This window comes from Castor canadensis, chromosome 6, assembly GCF_047511655.1.
Source record: "Castor canadensis chromosome 6, mCasCan1.hap1v2, whole genome shotgun sequence".
Classification (NCBI taxonomy): domain Eukaryota; kingdom Metazoa; phylum Chordata; class Mammalia; order Rodentia; family Castoridae; genus Castor; species Castor canadensis.
The window spans coordinates 97,514,478-97,539,522 of NC_133391.1; the positions used below are offsets into that span (position 1 = coordinate 97,514,478).

Here is a 25,045-nt window from a genome sequence, read left to right on the forward strand (position 1 = left end):
CTTTTCTCTAGTTCCTGGTCCCCTTTTCCTATTGGCCTCAGTTGCTTTAAGGTATCTGCTTTAGTTTCTCTGCGTTAAGGGCAACAAATGCTAGCTAGTTTTTTAGGTGTCTTACCTATCCTCACCCCTCCCTTGTGTGCTCTCGCTTTTATCATGTGCTCATAGTCCAATCCCCTTGTTGTGTTTGCCCTTGATCTAATGTCCACATATGAGGGAGAACATACGATTTTTGGTCTTTTGAGCCAGGCTAACCTCACTCAGAATGATGTTCTCCAATTCCATCCATTTACCAGCGAATGATAACATTTCGTTCTTCTTCATGGCTGCATAAAATTCCATTGTGTATAGATACCACATTTTCTTAATCCATTCGTCAGTGCTGGGACATCTTGGCTGTTTCCATAACTTGGCTATTGTGAATAGTGCCGCAATAAACATGGATGTGCAGGTGCCTCTGGAGTAACAGTCTTTTGGGTATATCCCCAAGAGTGGTATTGCTGGATCAAATGGTAGATCGATGTCCATCTTTTTAAGTAGCCTCCAAATTTTTTTCCAGAGTGGTTGTACTAGTCTACATTCCCACCAACAGTGTAAAAGGGTTCCTTTTTCCCCGCATCCTCGCCAACACCTGTTGTTGGTGGTGTTGCTGATGATGGCTATTCTAACAGGGGTGAGGTGGAATCTTAGTGTGGTTTTAATTTGCATTTCCTTTATTGCTAGAGATGGTGAGCATTTTTTCATGTGTTTTCTGGCCATTTGAATTTCTTCTTTTGAGAAAGTTCTGTTTAGTTCACATGCCCATTTCTTTATTGGTTCATTAGTTTTGGGAGAATTTAGTTTTTTAAGTTCCCTGTATATTCTGGTTATCAGTCCTTTGTCTGATGTATAATTGGCAAATATTTTCTCCCACTCTGTGCATATTGATGTGCTTCTGAAGAATAATCATTCCCAGGTCTTGCTACCCAGAAATTTGTATTTAATTGGATAGGGGCAGGGCCCTGACACATGCATGTCTCTGAAATTCCCACTGTGCAGCACACTGGTGTGACTGAGAGCCCTTACTCCTGTGCTGGGAAACAACTCCTAAAAAGAACCTGTGAAGAGGTCTACCTTCACCTCCTCTCTAAAGCTTTGCTAACAGTTTAATGTTAAAAAATAGCCACAAACCTTCATTCTGCAGATTGAAGGGCTAAGGTGAGGTATCAGAGCTGGTGTCTGTAACAGAGCTAAGATCCAGGCCCAGGTATTGGGTTATAGGTAAATGGTGAAGCTTCTGAAGTATGGGGGCAGCAATCAACCGTGGGTCAGGAAGGCTCAGCCCAAGAATTTAGGATTCCAGGCAACAATGAGAAGCCCAAGAGCAGACATGAGCTGTGGTTACATAGCACTTCATTACTTCTTTTTTTTTTTAACATTTTTATTAGTATATAATAGTTGTACAGGAGGTTTTGTTGTGACATTTCCATACATGAGTACAATGTATCCCAATTTGGTTCATCCCCTCCATTATTCTTCCCCTCCCCCCTCAAAATGACTTTGATAGGTTTCAATGATCAATGTTCATACATGTGTAGAAAATACATCATCTATTTTCACCCTCCTTTATCCTCTTCATTTACCCTCCTTCTTCCACGAGTGCCCTCCCTCAAGATGACCTGTTTTACATTCCTATGCTTCACTGTTTAAGTGTCTAAGGTAAGAACACTCAGCGCTCCTGTATGTGTATCCTCTCCATCCCTCTTCCTCTCTCTCACTGGTCCCTCAGAGTGGTCCAAGGGCCTTGTGCAGTACTCTTCACCAAGGCTGCCTCCTATGGATATAACCCTACCCCAGCACATAGTAGGCACTTTGAATTATGACCTTGAAGTTAATGGTAGCTGGTTTTGCTTTGTTTTGCCTTACAAGGTTAAGAATCGAATCCTAGCAATAAAGGAAATGCAAATTAAAACCACACTAAGATTCCACCTCACCCCTGTTAGAATAGCCATCATCAGCAACACCACCAACAACAGGTGTTGGCGAGGATGCGGGGAAAAAGGAACCCTTTTACACTGTTGGTGGGAATGTAGACTAGTACAACCACTCTGGAAAAAAATTTGGAGGCTACTTAAAAAGATGGACATCGATCTACCATTTGATCCAGCAATACCACTCTTGGGGATATACCCAAAAGACTTTGACACAGGTTACTCCAGAGGCACCTGCACATCCATGTTTATTGCGGCACTATTCACAATAGCCAAGTTATGGAAACAGCCAAGATGTCCCAGCACTGACGAATGGATTAAGAAAATGTGGTATCTATACACAATGGAATTTTATGCAGCCATGAAGAAGAACGAAATGTTATCATTCGCTGGTAAATGGATGGAATTGGAGAACATCATTCTGAGTGAGGTTAGCCTGGCTCAAAAGACCAAAAATCGTATGTTCTCCCTCATATGTGGACATTAGATCAAGGGCAAACACAACAAGGGGATTGGACTATGAGCACATGATAAAAGCGAGAGCACACAAGGGAGGGGTGAGGATAGGTAAGACACCTAAAAAACTAGCTAGCATTTGTTGCCCTTAACGCAGAGAAACTAAAGCAGATACCTTAAAGCAACTGAGGCCAATAGGAAAAGGGGACCAGGAACTAGAGAAAAGGTTAGATCAAAAAGAATTAACCTAGAAGGTAACACCCACACACAGGAAATCAATGTGAGTCAATGCCCTGTATAGCTATCCTTATCTCAACCAGCAAAACCCCTTGTTCCTTCCTATTATTGCTTATACTCTCTCTACAACAAAATTAGAGATAAGGGCAAAATAGTTTCTGCTGGGTATTGAGGGGGGGAGCGGGAGGGGGCGGAGTGGGTGGTAAGGGAGGGGGTGGGGGCAGGGGGGAGAAATGAACCAAGCCTTGTATGCACATATGAATAATAAAAGAAAAATGAAAAAAAAAAAAAAAAAAAAAAAAAGAATCGAATCCAGAGCCTCGTGCACGCTAGCCACGCACTCTACCCCTGAGCTAGCCACATTGCCAGCCCAAAGCACATGTTGGAATTCAAAACACAAACTGGAATTGCTGAGATTCTAGATGGGTTCAGATATCTGGCTATGTATTTGATGAGTAACTCTTTAAAAAAATCAAGTACAAAAGTCCTTTCCAAGCCTTTTCACTTGTCCCACAAAAGTGGTTAGAGAAAATGACATCAGTGTCTAGGACCGACTAATGTTTAGATTCAGAGGCTGAAAGGCTTGAAAGTGATGAAGGAACAAGAGAAAATGAGAATACTGACAAAACGTTGAGCAGAGGAATTTATGCCATATACATACTCTGGGAGTCCTGTTAGCTACATGCAACCTCCATCTGTCCCTGGCTTGGGTTAGAAGACTACTATGTCAAGTTCTAGGAGTTTAGAAAGTCAGTAATGCAAATACTCGAAGTTAATTGCCATCAAAATAGAAAATGCTGCCATAAACGTTAACAATCAGATTTGCTATTTCTTTCTGTTGTAGAATAAAGGAGTAAAAACGAAAATAGTTTGTGTTTTAGATTATCCTCAGGAATGATGTGTGGCTACAAAATGTGCTGGAGAAATCATTTCTCCACTCAGGAATTCAACACAGCTGCTTCGATAAGGAGTCTGTGTGTGTTCTAGGAATCTGTCTTTAGAAGTAACAGCTCTGAGAGCCAAGAGCAAAAACAACTCCAGGATGATTATTTCAAATGGCTTCAAATAGAAACATCTAGTCTGGTGACAAGTGCCCTTTAGAAGGCAGAACTCGTATTCCATTAAAACAAAATCACCGATCATTCTTATGGTGCTCCTTACAAAAATAAGGAGAAAATAGGTTTTGCCAAGCTACAGGTGCAGATTCAAAAATTAATTTGTACCAGTTGATTCTGCTTTAGTAAAGTAAAAAGTACTTTCCCAAGAGGGTAACAGAGGGCGTTTAGAGATGCAATCGTAAAAAAAAATTTCAAATATCTCTCCACACTTGAATTGGCTTTAAAAAAAAAAAAAAAGTCTGCTTCCTCTGTCCCCGTCATGCCTCTTTTTTGTCTGTTTTTTAATTTGTTTGCTTGTTTGTTTGTTTTTCTGGTTTGAACTCAGAGTCTTAAGTTTGCTAGGCAGGTGCTCCACCACTTGAGCCACAATTCCAGACCTTTTTGCTTTAGTTATTTTTCAGAAAGGTTCTTGCTTTTGCCTGGGGCTCACCTCAAACCATGATCCTACTACCTATGCCTCCCACATACCTGGGATTACAGATATACCCCACAATGCCCAGTTTGTTGAGTGAGATGGAGTCTCACTAAATTTTTTGCCTGAGATGGCCTTGAACCATGATCTTCCTGATTTTCACTTCCCAAACAGCTGGGATTATGGGTATAAATCCAGGGCTGTGCCCAGACCTTTTATTCTTTCTTAATAGCAATACAAGCCCAAAATTCATAAACAACACAGAGGTATATGAAATAGAACAGGAAAGTCTCTCAATGCTACTCAACATCTCTCCAATTTTAAACTGCTGCCTATCTTGTAAAATGTAAAGAAACATGGTGTCCGACATATGAATGTCCTTCCTAAGGAAATCTGTTTCTTTGGACTACATGGGCCAGCTGTGTAAGCTAGAGAACTTGAGACAGAAAAAAAAGGTGGAAGCTCTGTTCCCCCACTTCTTCAACCAGGTCTGTGCCTCTGAACAAACCACCTCCCTCTCTGGAATTCTCTTCCCCCTTCTGGGAAGCATGGGAGGTGAAATTGTTGATTCTTGGTTTGCCTCTAATTCAAACCTTCTTTACTGGACCTAACAAATATGCACAATATGGCATTTAAAATTTTTTAGTAACCAACATAAATGATATTTTTAAAGCAGGTAAAATGAATTGTAGTAATGCTTTTTTATTCTTCCCAGCACATAAAACTATTATTATTTCAGTAAGTATTCGATATAAAACATTAATATTTTGGTAATATTACTAACAGTTACACTCTACTTTTCAAACTAGGTCTTCAACAATCTATTAAGTTCTTGACAACTCAGTTCAGGCCAGCTACATTTGAAGCTCAAGCTCTCAGTAGCCACATACAGCCAGTTGCTGATTTGGGCAGTGCACTTTCACACTAGTACAGGGCATCATTCCAAAGATGTTCCATTTTGGCAAGAAGTTCACTTTTGCATCTCCATATCCATATTTGACTGCCTCTCTCTCTCTCTTTCTCTCTCTCTCTCTCTCTCATCTGTTGGCAATGTCTAATTATCAGCAAAAAAGTGTAGAAACTACCTAGATTATTCAGAGTTTCAGTGTCAGAATTTTGACTAATTCCAGGACTATTTCCCTATAATACATCTGCTCTTCCAGTGAATTTTTCTTATCTGCCTGAGTCATTCCTATTGAACTTTAGGCCATTGATTCTGAGCTTCACAGAACCACTAGAATACAGTATAACTATTAATTAATAGTTTGAAAAATATATGGTGCTTCTTAAAAGAAGACTAAAATACCAGCTGATCTAAAAGGTTAACATTTTCCTTTTTTCCCCCAGGAACTAATCACTTGCATCCCATCAATCACGATCTACCCCTCTCAACCCTCTCATTAAAAACCACCGAACACATTAAAACAAGTGGTGAAAGTCTAGTGGGTAGTTTTCAATAAATTCAAAAAATTCTCTTGAATACTTTCCACAGACTAGGAGCTATGCTTTGTGTTGAAGACTCGTGACTTGATGGTTTAATTTCAAAGGTTCCATGGGGCCAGTTATCAGAGGCTTTGTGCACGTGAGTGTTGGGGCAGAGCAGGTGTAGGTTTGTATTCGCAGGTATCTCTTCCTATAGATAAGCCTTCCCCCCAAATCTGACATTTTTAAATGAACTCCTTTGTACTTCTTCAAAACAAAGACAAAATATGCTAAATATGCTACAAAACACTTTTGGCATATGCTACACATTTTAAAAGTAGTACATGTTGGACTGACAGAATGGCGCCTGCCTAGCAAGCCTGAGGCCCTGAGTTCAAAAGCCAGTACTACCAAAAGAACAATTCAAACAAACAAATCAGAAGTCCATATCATAAAAAATGAAAGTTCATCCTCTCTTAATGCATTATTTTCTCCCAAGTGTACCTTTTAGTGGTGACCACTGTTAAAATAGTACTTCAGAATTCTCCAAGTATATATAAGTATATTTACTTAGTGTACACACATGCACATATATGGATACACATGCAAGTTTTGAGAGACTGTTTTTAAAGTAACATGATTATGCATGAAATGCAAATAATATCAGAAGCACATCATAAGGAGCAGTCAATAGCCACTGCAAAATTTAGCTTTTATTTTTAAAGTAGCACATGATTATAGGAAAAAAAAACAAATTGTAAAAGTGCAAAGTAAAATCTTCCCTACCCTACATTCCTACCTCCCAAAGTAATACCAAACATCCATGGTTTTCTATGTGTGTGCATGTGGATCCCTTGTGAAATTTTCTATGAACATAAATAGGGAGAATATGCCTCACACACTTGTGAAATGTGCTTTCAAATGGTTTTTATTGTGTAATCTGATATGCACATAGGTAAATGTGCAGAACAAAGTGAACCCTCTGCAATCACCCATCCAGATTGAAAAGTAAAACATTGCTAGTCCTCTGGAAGTCCTCTTCCTCATTCCTCCTCTCTACCCTGCCCAGCCTCCCTCTCAAAGGTCTCCACTATTCTGACTTTTAGAGCCACTGTTCATTTTTTTTAATTTCACCACTTAACCATACACCATTAAGCACTACAACTTTGCCTGCTTTTAGAGTTTTAATAAATAGAGTCGTATCATGTATTTTCCTGGGTCTGACTTATTTGAAATATTTTGTTTTGTTTGTTTTGCATGGTTTTAGGGGTGTCATTCTACTGTTGTGGAGAGAAGGTGGCACGTAGAGCCATTCAGGTCACAGTGTTTCACAGGAAGCAGAGAAAAGAAAGAGAATGTGGGCCCAAGGCTGGCTTTCTCCTTTTTCTCCTTTTATTCTCCCATCTGGGCCTCTTAGCCCTTGGGATGTTGCCACTCCCATTCAGGGCAGGTCTTCCCCTTCATTTAATCCTCTCAGGAAATGCCCTCACAGACACACCCAGAGGCATGCCTCAACATTCTCCTATAAGATTCTAAATCCAGTCAAGTTGACCATCAAAACCAACCATCATAAGTACATGCTTTATCAACTTGATACCCAAACACATCTCCTTAAACTGTAACATTCCACCCCTGACATCCCAAAAGGCTCATGTCATCTCATAATGCAAAATGCATTCAGTTTATTTCCATGAATCCCAAGTCTTAGTTCAAATGTTGTTCAAAAGTCCAAGTTCAAAGTCACCTCAGAGACTCAAGGAAATTCTTAGCTCTGAGCCCCTGTAAAAGCAAAAAGAAAATTCCATACTTCCAACATGCAATGGTAGAGAGAGTAAATATTCCCTTTCCAAAAGGAATGAGAGAATATAGCAAGAAATATCAAACCAAAGCAAGACAAATCCAACAGTGAGGCAGGCTAAAATTAGGGCTAAGAGTTCTGAATTCTTAGAAATATATGACTTAATGTTGTATTTCAGGTTGAACATTCTTATCTTTCTTTGAGCTTTCTTTTCTACTGTAAATCTGATAAGTTATCCCCACCTCAATTATCTCCCCACTCATCAATTATTGGATTATTGGTGGTTAGGAATCATCAGGTTCTTCCCTTCTTTCCTTCCCATAGATTAGTCTCTCTCTCTCAATCTCTCTCTCTCTCTCCCCCCCCACCCCCCACCCCCATGGATTCCTCTGCCTGAGACATAAAGAATGCATCATTGCCATTAACAGCAAGACACACTAAATCCTGCGGCTCCGTGTCCAGCATGCAGGAATCATGGTGCCGGATGTGAGCTCCAATGGGCTTGAGCAGCCTGTCCCTATGGCCTTGCTGGCTGCAGCCCACATGGCCTCTCAACTGCAATGGCTTCATTTATTGCTTGTTGCTTTTCTGGGCTGATCTTCCACATTCCTGGCATCTCCAACATCTTGGGACTCCTCTGCAGCTTTGGCTTCACCCTCATGGCTTCTGCAGGATTCCAACCCTGCTACACATTGCCCAGCCTCCCAGGCCTTCCCTAAAAATCTAGATGAAAGTCTCCCCGACACCTTAACTCTTGCATTCTGCCTGCCTGCAAAACCAACATCAGGTGGACAATGCCAAGGCCTGCTGCCAGCTCAAGCAGTAGCAGGAACCACCCCCCCACTCCCACACCCCACCCCCACCTCTCACCTCCCCACCCCACCCCCCACTCCCGCCTTCAGCCATGGGTACAGTGGCTTCTGAGTGCCTAGGTGGCTGAACCTGGGAAGACACTTCCCTGGGTGGCTCTGTGCCAGCAGGATGCCTGGGGCTTTCTTCCCAAGGGAAAGTTTTTCAAATGAGTTTTCTCTTTTAAACCTTTGAGCTTGCTATGGGTGAGGTCTGGCCAATGCCTGAGATGCCCTGAAGGCATCTCCTGAAGGTTATTGTCCTGATGCAAAGTAGCTGCCTTCTTTTTAATGGCACCCATCTCGTTAACAACCACACAGCCCTTCTTGTCTTAAACTTTAAAGTGCTCTTTTTCTGGCCAAACTGTGCATTTTTCAAATCTTTGTACTCTCCTTTTTGCTTTCAATTCTCACTGTAAACCTAGCTAGAAAGCAGGCAGCAATGTCCACGCCTCTGCCAAATTAAGTAGTCCATTACTTTTTCATGTTTTTTTTGAAATACTATGGAGCCGGGGCTGGCCTCAAAGTTGCAATCCTGCCTCCCAACTCCCAAGTGCTGGGATTATAGATGTATACCACCATGCACACATGGTTACTTAGTTCGTTACTTTTTAAGTTAGCACCACTCAAATTCTCAGGACACAAACAAAATATAGACAAATTCTTTTCCCAAATATAACATGCATGAACTCTAGTCCAATTCCCATCTCAAGTCTAACGAGCCTGCAATCACAGTCTGTGTTTCTATCTACATTGAACTCCCACCATAATTGCCCATAGCAGAGCTTAGTCTTCCTTTAGCCCACTTCTTTTCCAAATTCCTCCCACAAACCAGTTCCAAAGGTTCCAAACTCACTTGTTCAGGATTAGTCACAGCAAAGACCCGATTTCTCTGATGCAAATTTTCTACATTGGTTACTTTTATCATAACCGTGACCAAAATGCCTGAGAATAACTTCAGTCCATCAGGGTGGGAAGGACATGGCAGAGCAGAGCAGTTCACATCATGGCAACAGGAAGCTGAAGAAAAAGCTGAAATATTTTTTTAAGTGCATTAATTTTTTTTTCTTTTATTATTCATATGTGGATACAAGGCTTGGGTCATTTCTCCCCCCTAACCCCACCCCCTCCCTTATCACCCACTCTGCCCCCTCCCTCTCCCCCCTACCCCCTCAATACCCAGCAGAAACTATTTTGCCCTTATTTCTAATTTTGTTGTAGAGAGAGTATAAGCAATAATAGGAAGGAACAAGGGTTTTTGCTATACAGGGAGTTGACTCACATTGATTTCCTGTGAGTGTGTGTTACGGTCTAGGTTAATTCTTTTTGATCTCACCTTTTCTCTAGTTCCTGGTCCCCTTTTCCTATTGGCCTCAGTTAAAAAGCTGAAATATTTGTTTATTTTTAACTCAGTATCTTTGGAATTTTAGGTGAACACAGAATTACCTTGGGCATCTTAACTAACATACAGAATCATGGTATAAAAACTAAACAAACTCCCTGATAAATAACCAAACTATTTCGCTCTTTTTGGTTATTATAAATAATGCTATAAAAAAATCTTGGGCATTCATCTTCATAAATCAGTTATTTTAAACTTAAAAAAGCAATATAAACATTACTGTAAAGTGTAAATAATTATTTCAGAATTCCTGGACAAAGTTTAGTTCCAGTATACTAAAATTTTAGCAAGAGGTATTCCTATCTTCTAGATTCTAGATTTGAAAGCTTTTATTTTTCTAACAGGCTAATAGGAATATTTAGAGCACATTAATGCTGTGTTCTCTCCCCAGCCCCTCCCTTTCAGTCTCAGGGCCACATGCTAGGCAAGCACTCCACTATTGAGCTACACCCCAGTCCCTATGTTGTGTTTTTCAAAATATCATACCCATATAGCCAGAATCACAGTAACTGGAGAAGCTCACTAAAATACATTTTCCCCAGCATTCAACCCCTTTAGAGATGGGTCTAATGTATTCACTAGGATCAATCTGAAGTGCTATATATTATAACCAAGTCACTCAAAATATGTTGGAGTTAAGCTAGATTATCTCTTTCTCATATTAGACCCTGGAACTGCACAGCTGTATCAGGGTAGAGAAGGCAGTTCTACTCCAGAAAGTTATCAGGGAAGTAAAATCAATGCTATCATGTTGCCTTGCCAATCCTCAGGGTATGGCCTTATTTGCATGGCAGAAGCTGGTCCACCACTATGTTCATGAACTGTCTATGTTCTCAGCAGGGGGAAGAAGAAAGACAGGAAGAAGAGGGAAAGTAATTTTCTTGTATGGAAGAGCAGAAATTATACACATCTGTTGCCAAAAAACATGTTCCCAGCTCGTTTTGAAACAGTTGAGGGAAGGTGGTTTCTGGCTCTACATCTGTGTACCCTCCTAAAACTAGCAAGGTAGCAAGGTGGATGTTAGAGGTAATAGCTGTCTCTGCCACATGTGAATTTACAGATTGGAGCTCCCCTAATCCTATGTCCTCAAAATGTATCCAATTACTGAGCTAGACATATGCTCTTTTATATTTGGTTTAAAGTTCATTCTCCCAAGTACCCCTGGAACACCATGAACCATCTTCACTTACTGAGAAAACCAGTAAATAATGAAAAGAACATCTAAAATCACTAGAGTGCTAAGTGTCTTAAATGGATCATTTTATTTAATCCTTATAACAAACTTATGAGGTAAGTACTGTTACTATCCCCAAGATTATAAATAAACTTTAATTTAGGGAAGGTCCTTGCCCATGCTTCCAAATTAGTCTGTAATTACTAAGGGCAGGGACTTGAACAGAGTCTATTCCTAACCTTGGTTGGTACAATGAAGGGTTACATTTAAAAGAAACCCTATCCTTAAAATCTATACATGTTCAGTATAAACCTTGTTGAGATCAATAGTTTGGATACAAGAAGGAAAAACTTCGTGCAAGGCACGAAGGCACCCAAGGCCATCTAGGTTCTCATTAATTAGCTGTCATTCACTGAACCAATCCATGCCCTTGCAGGTAGCAGAGAAGGTGTTTCATGGGTTCTTAGCTACTTGCTTCACTAAATCCCACCACTTAGGTACCCTCAGATCTCTGTCCCTATCCTTACCCAAAGATTGCTGCTGAACTCCAGTCTCAATAGAAAGTTATGTAGCTGTTTGAGACATCTCAAGAGACATGGTAGCACCAATCTGTATTCCAGACCAGTAGCACCATGGCATGTTTATGACCACTAGTAAGTAGGAGAGAGTCTCACTTATCTCCAAACCAGGTATCTAGCTCATCCAACACGCAGGTTATACTGCCCTTGACGTTCTCAGCCACCATGGGTTCCCACTGGCACTGGGAACAAGGGAAGAAGAGATGCCTGACATACCTTCTTGGCTACCTCCCAGGTCACAGGTTGGACCAGCGAGCACAGGAGGGGAGCCAGGTAGCCAGTTGATATAGTACATCTTAGTTCCAGGGACAGACCTTGTGAGAATCTGCATTTACCTGAAAGGTATCCCCATATTCAAGAACACGCAAAATTGAATAGCAAATAAATATATCATGATAGGTTAAAGGAAAGAATATGGAAGAATATGAGAAAATTTAAATTTCAATTTTTTTGCATTTTAAACAAGGGGGGGGTCCAAATTTAACTTTGCACTGGACTCTACAAATTATGTGGCCAGTGATGCAAAAGCTTGTGTTTGTCAGGTATATGGACTCAATGGTAACCTCTATTGCATACCGAAAGCAGCCTTCATTACACAATGGCTCCAAGAATCTTTCACCCACATAAATTCTGTTTGTCTCTCTCTTTAAGTGACCCTTTCAACTATGGAAATTACAAGCCAGCACAAAAAACTGTAAGCACAGATCTGTCAATTCTTTCTGTTTATGACTACTAGTAGCTAGGTAGTAATCATTTCCATATTTTCTGTACATATCTACAAAGGGCATAATCATCAGTGGCAATCCTTCTACTTTTAAAAACTAAAATTCCTATGTGGCAGAAAATATAGAAAACAAATTGAGACTTTGTGAGAAATCTTGGAAAAGAGAAAGAAGAAAAATAAGGTTTTAGAGGCTGTCTTGGTCCACTTTGTGTTGCTATACCAGAATACCTGAGCCTGGATCATTTACAAGGAATACAAATTTATTTGGCTCATGATTCTAAATGTTGGGAATTCCAAGATTAAGGGACCACACCTGGTAAAGTTCTTCTTGTTGTGCCATAACATGGCAGAGGTATCACATGGCAAGAGAGAGCCAGAGAAAGCTTACTGGCTTTCTATCAAACCCAGTCCCATGACAGCAACATTACGCCATTCATGAGGGCAGAGCTCTCTTGACTTCATCATCACCTTTTAAAGGTCCTACCTCTCACCTCTGTTGCACTGGAAATCAAGCTTTCAACACATGAATTTTGCAGGACACATTCAAACTATAGCAGGAACTAAGTTTCTATTCTTATATATTTAATACTTTTTACATTCATTCATGCAATTAAGGTACACATTGAGCCACTTCCAAAAAGATCATTATTGAACTTAAACTAATTCTTTCTGATAAAGTTTTGAAATTCTACACTTTTTCAACAAATAATTTCCTTGGATTTTTCAACTCTTCCCCTTAAATAATTTATTGATAAATTAAAATGATATTCTGAAATACAACACATTATTTATTCTTCAAAATCCTCCTTCTCTTTCCTGGAAAATCTCAATCTTCCTTTTACTTACATCCCTTATCACGTGCCACACATAACCACACTGAGCGACCAAACTTTGACATTATGTTGTTTTGTAGGTGCTTTTAGAGATTTTGTTTCATAGGATAAATGTAAGTTTTTATGCATAATATGGCCTCAATTCTGATTCCTATACCTGTTTGTGGTGTGTGTGTGTGTGTGTGTGTGTGTGTGTGTGTGTGTGTATTTCTGGGAAGAACTTGTATATAATGTTCTTAGTAATGGCTTTTTTAGGTTATGGAACTGCAGAGATTTTAGTTTGCTGTTTTTTCTATTTCTCTGCTTTTTCCTAGTCTGTTTGCACAGAATATTACAGGAAATATTAGCAACATTACCTGATCAGGCCCTAAATCTTCTGAAATCCATTTTTCTTTAATATGAAACACTTGGATTTTTTTTTTAGAAATGTACATTTATTTTTTGGATGCTGCTACCAGTTCACTGAAAGAAGTGATAAAACTGAGTGTGAATTTCTCACATTTGAGGACTGTTAATTCATTCAATGACACAATTAAGTAGCCACCTGGTAACCCAATTCATTACAACTCATCAGACTCCAAACGCCAAATTAATATGCTTTCTGTACTGCATGAGCATGCATACCCTGATCTGTTAACTGAATCATGTTATGTTGTGAGATAGTAGTACAACACATGACCTTAAAGGACAATGAGTTGAAGCAGCCTAAAAACTACTGTAATATTTTCAACTGAAAAACTGTTTGACTTAGAATCATAAAGAATCTGCCACAATAAAGTATACCCAGTATATACTTACTGTTAATGCATCATAGTTTTGCCAATTTTCAAATATTTTCTGCTTCCCTACAGTGATTTCTAGACAAAACTTATATAAAATGAAAGGACAGAGGCATAAACATATATGCCTATGACACTGCCAATTAGTCTAGACTTTGAGAATCATCTAGTCCAACTCTCAATCCTACTTGCACCCAGAGAGTTTTTACAATATACCAATGCCTGAACCCTATCCCAGATCAATTTGCTCAGAATCTCAGGATGGGGATTGGGCATGGTATCTATTTTACGCATGTTAAACAGTTCTGAGTGTTTATATGGATGTTCAATTGTTTAATACTTTACCCTATGACGTAGGTACTATTGTCACCTCTACTTTACTTGTGATGATATGAGGCTTATCAAGGTAAATTTACTTAGTCCCATCAGACTGTGAAGTAAGTGGCAGATCCAGCACCATGCACAGGCCCCTTGACAGCCTGAATTATGCTGTCTGTTTTCACATTCCTTCAACCTCTCTTTCCAGAGTCTTCAGTATACTGCATAATTCCTGTTAGTACAGAATCTTCCTGGTCAAAATATAACTAGAGATGAATAAATACAGAAAAGAAAATACAGACTGATTTTAGGGAGAGTAAAGGTACCAGTGCAAATAGGATAGATGACAGGAATCATGTAAAAGACTCCCTGAAAAAATTAAAATTAAAACAGTACAGTATGGCTTGTGAGGATCAGGAATAAGAACTCAGATGAAACAAGGATTCCTTCAGGTCACAATCTAAAAAACTGTCAATGACACAAACTGGGATCCCACAGAAAAGTTTTTTATGCCAGGGGTGAACATGAACCACAAACCAAGAGATTCATCCCAAAAAGGGAGAAATTCTCAGAATTCTAATTTTAAAAATTGTAGCACTTTGAGTACAAACACCAGGTCAGGAAACCCGATTCCCTTTTGTGTTAGTCAGCTATTGATCACTGTAACAAAATACATGAGAGAAACGACTTAAAGGAGGAAAGATTCATTTCAGCTCATGATTTCAGAAGTTTCAGTCCATAGTCAGCTGGCTCTTTTGCCTTGGGCCTAAGGTAAGACAGAAGCATCATGGCAGCAGGAGTATGTGGCAGAGGGTGATCAACTCATGGCAGCCAAGAGGAGGAGAGAGAGAGAGAGAGAGAGAGAGAGGTCTGGGACAAATTATATCTTTTCAGGGCATGCCACAGTGACCTACTGCCTCCAACTATACCTCAGTTCTTTCATTTCCAGCACCTCCCAACAATGCCATCAAATTATAAATCCATCAATTGATTAGTCCATTGATGAAGTCAGAGAGTCAGAGTCCTCATGATCCAATTACCTGCAAATGATTGGATCACCAGATGGGGATCAAAACATGAGCCTTTTGGGAGACACATCATATCCAAACTATAATACCTTTGCTACATACACACAAAAAGAGTCAACTTACATCATGTTCATTTGTGCAACTGCTTTGAGTTCAGACACTAGAAATGTTTCATTTAGGAGAAAACCCTATCCAAAATATATTAAAGCTGTTGATGTATGCAGATGAAAGCAATGCATTTCTAAGTCTACAGAATAGCTGGTGGAGAGTCTGGATTTTGATTGCTAGTGCTTGATGGGATTTTCAAATCAGTTTTAAAAAGCAGGTCATAGGTACCTGCCTGAATTTGAGACCAAAAATTCTCTAGGGACTCCTGCTGTGTTTTGAAAAATGTCCTTTGGAGCATAGTATGCCTTAGCCTTATCCCTAGAAAGGAAAATGCCTTTGAAGATTATAAGCAACAACTTCTATCTTGTCTCCAACATGACCATTATGGAGTGGAACCACAGGATTTGACTCCCCCTGACTATCATCAGGGGACCAATTACTATATTCATGGATAACTTAATGGGATCTTGAGTAACATCATTAAGGGCACGTTAGGTAATAATGATTCTAAAAGAACCTTGTCGAATTCCCTAGGTATCTATGCCTGGTCTACTTCCCTTATCTAATACCATCTGTGGATGCACAGATGATCTGGAAATGGAAATTGTATGACTAATAACTTCTAATTGAAAGAAATATAACTTCAGTCTGTTTTACACCTAGGAATTCTAAACTTAGTTTAGACATAAGAATTCTAATCCAGGAACTCTAAACCTCTTTGGAACTCTGAAGTTCAATTATTATTAGTTTTATAATACTTTTGCTAAATGAAATAGTATTTTTAAAAGTTCAGTTAAAGGGCAAAAAATTTTGTTAGGAGAATCTTGCAACATTTTAAGAAATGACTGGTGATGCCAGAGTGAGGTTGTTAATATGCAGTTTTATGGTCACTTCCCAGACCTATTAAATCCCAACTTTTGAGGGCTGGGGCACAAAGACCTAAATTTTGACAAGCTCCCTAGATGATTCTTACATACACTAAAGTTTGAGAACTTATGCTCTACAGCATCACCAGTCCAGAGCTAAAAATCACTTATTACCAAATGTTTCAAAATATTCAATTTCTAGTACAAGTTTAATTGGTTACAGTAAACAAGTACTTCTTAGTATTTGAAAAATTCCAGCTCTAATTTGACTTTGTTTTATTTTGGGTTATTGTTTTCTATGTAGTAAAGATTTTTATTGTGATGCTGAAGAAATATGGCCCACCCTGTACAAAGCTAGTAACAGTCTCATCTCCCACGCCTGCTTATAGGTACCAAGATTGGTATGTCCCAAGCTTACTCAGTCATTCTCCCTCATTGACATCTGTCTCATCTAAAGGGCAATATTAACTTTGAGTAACTCATAAGAACCAATCCATCTTTTCCTTATCAATATTTTCCAAATCAGTATTTTAAAGTGTCTTTATTTTCATGGTACTAGAGTTTGAAAAATGTTTGAACTTGGGGCTTTACACTTGCTAGGCAGGTGCTCTATCATTTGAGCCACTCTGCCACCTCTTTGAGTGTGTGTGTGTGTGTGTGTGTGTGTGTGTGTATGTGTGTGTGTGTTGGATATTTTTGTGAGGGTCTTGCAAACTATTTGCCTTAGCTGGCCTTAAAAACACGATCCTCCTGATCTCTGCCTCTGTAGTAGCTAGGACTGCAGGTATGAGTGACCAGTGCCCAGCTTAAAGTGTCTTTTATATTTATTATTCTTTTCAGTGCATTTACAATAGCTTATCTTCCTGTTTATACATGGTTTCAACTCCCTAACAAATATCCTGTCTTTTAAAATAATATCCATAAGCCTGTTATAGCTAAGAAAATGACAAAAATAAAACAAAACAGAAGAAATTGGCTTTAGAGACCCAAGAGAAAGGCTATACCCTCAAGGTACATGAATCAATCTGCTCAGGAACTCAAGAATTCTTTCACCAAATCTGAATGCAAAAAATCATATACTGAGTAGGATTTTTTTGTTCTTCCCTTTAGGGGACTATCAGAAGCCAGAAAGCTTATAAAAGTATTTAAGAACTGGTAATACAAGACTTTTTGTGTGTGTGTGAGTGTAGAAGTCGCAATGCTTGTTTGTTTTTCAGGAAGAAATAATAGCCAATACAAACACTTGATGAAAATAACATTTATCTATCTACTGAGCTCACACAGAGAGTGGAAATTGGAGCATACCTGCTAAAAAAATAAAAAGTTCAATTGCCCAGGCACTAGAAATCAAACTGCTTTTATAAAGAAAATTCTCCCAATCAGACACCATTCAGCTTGGCTCTTATTAGCATCACTACTCAAAAGGCAGAAATCTGAAATGGAATGAATCATAACAGCTGGTTCCCACCAACTGCCACACTGCCCAACAGGAAGCTGGTTATCAATGGGTGGTAAGGTCACCACCGCCTGGGCTGCTGGGGCAGAATGGTGGAGCTTGGAAGAAGTGGTGGCTCCCTGGAAAGCCCCTCAAAGGAACTTCTATAGATGGTAGTTTAGTAGATGATGGTTCTTTTTGAAAATTTTTGCATTTTGACTATGACGGGAAACCACAGTGTAAATACCATAATGCACAAGGGTCTTTCTTTATCCCAGAAAGGACTGAAAGAAGTCTGGCTACAATTTATTCTAAGTTTATAGTCAACACATAAGCTGAATGAAGGCTGAAGACATTAAAATTGTTTAGAAATAATCCATTTGCTTGGATAAGAATACTGAAAAGGAAATTAGCTAAAGTACTTCACAGAATTTGTATCTTTCCAGCAGAGCTATGCAAAAGCAAATTCTACTATAAAGCAACAACAATCATGACAGTGTGGTATTGGCAAAAGAAAAGACATAGATCAATAGAGAATAGCGGATCCAGAAATAGACTCACACAGATATTATAGTCAATTGATTTTTGAAATAGATGCAAAGGCAATTCAATGGAGAAATGACTGGTTTTTTAACAAATGGTACAACTCTAAATACCAAAAGTGAACTTGGACACATATCTCACACAAAAATTAGTTCAAAGTGGGCCACAGACTTAAAATGTAAATTTAATATTATAAAACTATTAGACAAAAGCATATTGAAAAATCTTTGTGACCTTGAGCTAGGTAGAGTTCTTAGGTATATCACCAAAGCATCATCTATAAAAGGAAAAAGCTGACAAATTGAACTTCATCAAAATTAAAAACATCTCACAAATGACACAAGGAGAATGAAAAGTCACAATTTGGAGGAAAACATTAGCAAGTCATACAACTTACAAAGAACTTAGATTATATGGAAAAATTATTAAACCTTAGCAATATGAAAATGACCCAGTTTTTTAAAGGACAAACGATCTGAAAAGATGCTTCAACAAAGATGATACACAGATGACAAATAAGCATATGAAAATATGCTCTTTAGCATTAGTCATTGGGAAAATGTAAATTAAAGCCACAAGGAGATACTACTATTGCTAAAAGAAAAACCAAGACCAGTTAAATTTAACAAAGTATACTTGCACAAGAAGAAAATATTCTAAAATATTCCAGACCAAAGATGGTTAAGAACGCCCACCCCACCAAACGTAGAGGTTACATTCATAGCCAAAGGAAAAGAAAGTGGTATAAAGAAACAATCTGATTGGCTACAGTGGGCAATTACCTTCCATGGACTTGGTCTGATCTGTTAAGTATCAGCCTTTGATTGGCTGATACTTAAATGCTCTGATTTTTGCTTGATTACAAAGGTATACTCTTAGCTAGTCATAGTGGCACGAGGGAGGCAGAGACAGGAAGAGGGGAGTTTAAGGCCAGCCTGGACTACAGAGTAAGATCCTGCCCCAAACAAACAACAAACAAAAATCTGTAATAAAGGTATACTCTTACTTTAAGTTACAATTTATTCACACATCAAGCTAGAGTGCAATTCACTATACACAAAGGGGTGTTTGGGTCAAACTTTACTATCCAAACATGGATAGTAAACAGGTTTAGGCAAACCTGAATACTGTACCCTCTAGAACCACTAAAATTAAAAAACAAACAAGCAAAAATCTGACCACCTGATTACGAAATGCTAGCACGTCTGCAGAGAAGCATAAAGTCTTAAAATGCACAATCAATATGAAAAATAGTTTGGTATTTATTATAAATTTAATAATATTTAATATACATTTAAATATATATTTAACTCACCTAAGAGTGAGACAGTAGTCTCACTCTTAGGTAGTCTCACTCTTAGGTATTGACCCAAGAGAAACAGTATTTATGTTCACATGAAAACCACTAGTGAATGCATATGGTAGCTTTATTCATAATTACCAAAACTGGGCGCAATGTAAATGTCCACAACTAGTAGATAAACTGCAGAGAATATCTACAAAATATAATACTATTCAGCAATAAAAAAGAATAAACTACAAGTACATACAACAACAGGAATGAATCTCAACTGCATTATGCTACATGAAAAAAGCCAGATTGACAAAACAACATACTGTCTGCTTCAATTTACATGAAGTTCTGGAAAAGGCAAAACTGTACTGACAGAGATCTGATCAGTGGTTGCCAGATATTGAGGGTGGGCAGGAGAAGAGTCTAACCACAAAGGAATAGCAAATTTTCAAGGACTTTTTGTGCAGGGTCATAAAACTATTCTGCTTGTCAAATGTATAAAACTATACATCAAAAGAGAAAAATGTATTGTTTAAAAGGTTTCTTCTGAGCTAACACTTGAATATTTCACAGTAAACTTTTTGGGATTATTATCACTGGCAAACTCCCAAATAATCTTTATATTTTCTATTTTTAAATTTCCAGTGCTCTGTTTCTACTTGACAAATAGAAACAACAACATTCAATCAATCTGCTCAAACCTACATGCATAGAATTTTGTGCATTACATGCACAAAAATGGTTAATTTTTAAACAAGAAAAAAAATTTTTTAAATAGATTCAGAAACCCAAAGTTACTTACCAAGTCAAAATCGACTTAACACAAACTTCTTTCCCCATGTAAAATAACATTTTTCAGCATTTGATAAAGCTAAATCATGCTGCTTGGCTTTCTGTACCACTGAAGTTTCATATAATCTGCTGACATCAGTCTCATTATTTTCACCAGGGGCAGAGTCATAACAGATCATCAACATTCTAGGTTGGACTGGTGTTTTTAAGAAATGTGGATATCCTTGTTAAAGGCTAATGTGCTTTTTGCAGATAATTCAAATCAACCTTATACTTTTTTATTACATTTTTTTACAGTGATTCAGTTGAGAAATATTGAAAAGAAATGTCACAATTAAAATAGTAGGAGCCTTTAAATCATCCAGAATCATTTTACACATTAAGAGAATGGATTTATTCAGAGCAAAAATTAGACAGACAGGATCAGAAACAGAGAGCAGGTTCTCCTTATTCTCAGTTAATGGCCCTGCTTCTAAGATCAGATTATAGATTATTGAACACATTTAAGTTAAATAGTCATCACTGAAATTAATTTGTTAGAACAATTTGAAGGTAGCATTAACACTTTTAGTATTATGCAACAAAACAAACCCTTGGAAATGAAAGTATCCTTTCCTTTCTAAGTTGTATAATATTTTCTAAGACTGAACTGAAATTTTGATCCATTTAGGAGAGATAATACTGTATATACCCTGTAAACTCAATTCAGTAAGTGTATGACTATTACTAGTAGCAATGATCTTTCACTAAATACTATTTGCAAATTATCATTTAAGCCTCAAACTGCTCATTATTTCACTAATATAGCCTATTTCAAACTCCCAAATAATACAGAGCCTCCTCTGATCATTTGTCTTTCTGCTCACTCTCCCCAGTAATATCTTTTGTTCCCTATACTTTCTAAATTAAAGTGCATTCAGGATCCCCAATTATGGGTCACCTACTTTCTGCAATGACTTGCTCAATGGATGAGACATGCAAAGTCAATACATCTCTATGGATGTGTACCAAATAAGCTCAATGCCTAAGGAATAGTGATTAATTCCACCTTTTTCTCCCACTCCAAATCAAACATGCAAGTGACTGAGAGCAGTGTTACTATTGGAAAAATCCTAGAAATACACACAGGTACACCAGCACACACACAGAAGATACCTGTGCCAGTTAGAATGGCCTACATCGCCATGATTCTGAATGGGAAGGAGGTATTCATTCCTTAGGGTGAGCACAAGATTTGGCAAGACTCTTCAGTTCTTTCCATTCTCATTATCTTTCCTCATAATCACACAAGGAAAACTTGCCCAATTCCACAAGTCCTATTATTACTTAATGAGGTTAATTCTGAGGCCTAGGACCACATTTTCAAATGCTTGGCAAACACTGAATCCACTGAGTACCTCTAAGCTAAACCAGTACTTTTTCCTGATTTGATTCATTTTTTTTCATATACTATATTCTACTAAACCAAACTTGAAACTGGTAGTTATTTTTTATTTCTTTATTGAGCTCAAATAAAGTTCCCAAATCATCCAACTCTACCTCCATAGAGCCTTTTGTATCTTCTTCCTCTTCAACATTCCCAATATCAGTACCTGAACACAAGCCCTCATAACCCTTTGCCTCCTAACTCAGCTCTTTTTTTTCTAGTAACCTCCACTCCAATCCATTCCTTGTACTGCTGTAATCTGGATAGCCCTAATATAGTTTAAATCACATCACTTCCAGTCAAAGGCCTCCAATGGTTCTCCATTGTACACAGGTAAAAGTACATCCTCGTCCAATATTAAAAACTCTCTTCACAATCTGTTGCAAATAGCTTCAAATGCCCCAAAAGCCAGAAAACAAAATCTCTGCCTTTCCCCAAACATCCTACCCTAGCTCATAACATCCTTAAACTTATAATGTTTTAATATTTCCATCAGCACAGCTACAAATCTTTGACATTCTAATGCTAATTCCTACACGAAGCTTTCCCTAATGGCTTTAGCAATCCAGAGCTCTTACATCATTGGATTAGTGACTACATGGTACTCCTAGTATAATATGTCTTATCCTTTTATCTCCTCTGTTAAGCTGTCTTGTTTCTGATTCTGTAAATATTCTAATCTATAAAGGTTGTGTTTCTTCTTAATTTTCCCAAATTCAAAGCAATGGCAAAAGCCTCCCAAATAGTAAGCCATAACAGGTCTAAAGATCATATGACAAATACGATACATGAATGAATGACAGGTTACAAACAAAATGGGATCTGCCACAGTTGCAATTCTAACTCTCTAAGTTGAATCAGGAAAATCTTTTGCATTTATAGGTGTGATTTTTTTTTCTCTGTACTTTTTGCCATAATATGTTCTGGAAACCATGTAAGTGGCACTTTCTCATGGGAACAAGTGATATGATTGGGGTGTTCTTGACCAAACGCTCATTGCCAAATAAATCATAGGTACGTACAGCATGCAATAAAAGCAAAGACATAACAACTGAAAAGCCTTATAATAATTTAAAATTATCATCTCAGCTATTTCAAATGGGCATCTATTCACTGTGCATATTCATTATACCATGGAGGTTCCAATATATCACAAATTTTATATGCCAAGTATAAAAATAGAATTAGCTTCCATAAATCTCACTAAAATCACTATGCTAGCTATAATAAACCAGAGCTCAATAGATCACTTTATTTGCCTTCTTGCTAGTGAGAAGGATATTTGGCATTTGGTATGGAGAGGGTGGTTAGATCTTGCTTTCAACACTAACAACATAATCACCCTACAACATGCCTAAGGAAGTAGAATCAACCATTTTCTCTTTATTAATTTATTATAATAATCTCTGAGGCATTCAGTTTAATTCTTCAAACCTGAGAGCTATGTCCAAAGGTAGATAAGCTAGATTTATAGAAGGAAACTTTAGGTTCTGGCATGACTCTGTCACTTATCAAGTGGTAATACATACCTTCTATGCCTTACTTATCCCAAAGGTTAAAAGAGTCTAAAACAATGGCTACCTCACAAAGTTACACAGAAAATTCAGGGATAATATAACTTACATGCTTTTAAATTGCAAAGCCCCCATCAAGAATAAGCTATTAGTAATTATCAGTATTATTCTTGATGTTGATGGCATTTAGCCCACTATTAGGACCTTTAAAAATGAAAAACTGAGTATCCTCCCTCCATTCATGTTTTATCCAGATCCTCAGGTTTAGAGGTTTTATTTATTTATTTATTTATTTATTTATTTTTGTCACACTGGGATTTGAACTCAGGGACTTATGTTTGTTAGGCAGGTGCTCTACAACTTCAGCCATTCCTCCAGTCCCAAATACTCAGTTTATTCAGAAATACATACATGTGCCCCTTTTTAGTACAAAGCAGCATGGAATGGTTACGGCCACTTTTTCCACTCTTCTCGGAGCCTATCTGACATTTTTTGGGCACTTTGCACTATCCTGGAAAGCCATAAAACAATTATCATGTATAAGAAAGAGATACTTAGATCATGATGTTGTGTAATTGTGTGGATGACATTTCTCTCCATGAGGAGAGTTTCCTTGGTGGTGAGAAGAATCAAATCTGATCTTTCTTGCATCCATACAACATACAACTTCATAGACTGCTTTTCAAATGAGGAAAGGAAAAAATGAAACAAAACCAAAAGCATAAAAACAAAACAAAAAGCAGAAGCTTGGAAAGGTGCTAGGGACCACTGAGTATCCTATCTAAGGAAGCTAAAATGTACTGTGTTTTTTATATATTCATAAGAATGAGAAATAACCCTGCTTACCTAGCTTTCTACTCAGTCCAAGGGTGAAGAAGGGATTGGAACAAGAAAGGAGGATGGGGGGGGGGCAAAGGAGGAGAGTGAATGGGATTTTCCCTACACTGAGACCACAATATTTTAAAAGAATCAGACAATTTTAGAAGGAAAGCCCTGGATGCTACGTGTAGAGGTGGATGCCTAGAGAAGGCTGGCTGTGAGAAACAGCAAAGGCTGCCTATCCCAGGAAGCATACAGCCTGGGTTCAGTGTCCTTTCATTGCCCAATATCCTAAGGTTTCTTGCCTCAGCAAAGTTCCTAGATGAGCTATCCCTTTCAGAAAATCATTTGAACTTGGCCCATCATCTTATATGTGGCCTGGGAGAGTATCAATCTCCCTTCTAAAAATTCCCATCAGTGCCACCTTTCACCCTATCCCAGATAAACACACAATCTAAGTTAAAATAGTATTCTATGCAAACTCAACTTCAGGTCCTCTAGTTCTTTCCATCTATATTTTACTCTATCCCAAACCCTTCCTAGAGAGAAATTCTTAAAGCTTTAATGGATTATACCAGCAATGATGGACATAGAGCCATCCCTGTCCCACTATTCCAAGATCTTTGTATGACCTTTGAATTTATTGCTCTACCCTCAGTGAGATGAGGGAACTCAGAGCCAGATTTAGTAATAACAATAATAATGCAATACGACATTTCTTATGCTTATATGGACTAGAATAAAAAATATTTACACATAATATAATAATAATTATTTAGCTTGAAATCTGTTTACAGACAAAATATTTATATCTTTCCCATAGGAATTTCATTTTTATTTTCTATAAACAGTGAAGTTATTTTGAAACCATCAAGCTCCTACTTTAAATGTGTCTAAGGAAAGGAAAATATTTTTGTACAGGGCTAGGCAAAGTCGTAAAGGAGAACAGAATAACGGTACAGGTCAGACACAATGAGGAGATGGAAGGCATCAGAGAGCATTCCATGGGAAAGGAATATTCCACCTGTAGATTCTCCATTCATAGAGCTTCTCCGCTATAACACAAAAAGGTTCCTTGTTCTTTTTTCACAACAGTAGCTACTGCCTGGTATTATGATATTAGTAGATATTGACTTTTCATATAAGTGGGATAA

The 25,045-nt window shown here is 38.1% G+C and overlaps 1 long non-coding RNA gene across 1 annotated transcript in view; it reads right to left on the minus strand.

Moving 5' to 3' along the window:
* Positions 1 to 25,045, minus strand: part of LOC141424166 (uncharacterized) — a 244,256-nt gene that overhangs the window by 215,337 nt on the left and 3,874 nt on the right. The window contains exon 2 of the long non-coding RNA XR_012449096.1: positions 9,115 to 9,290. This is a non-coding gene — a long non-coding RNA (uncharacterized lncRNA). The remainder of the gene's footprint in view (positions 1 to 9,114; positions 9,291 to 25,045) is intronic.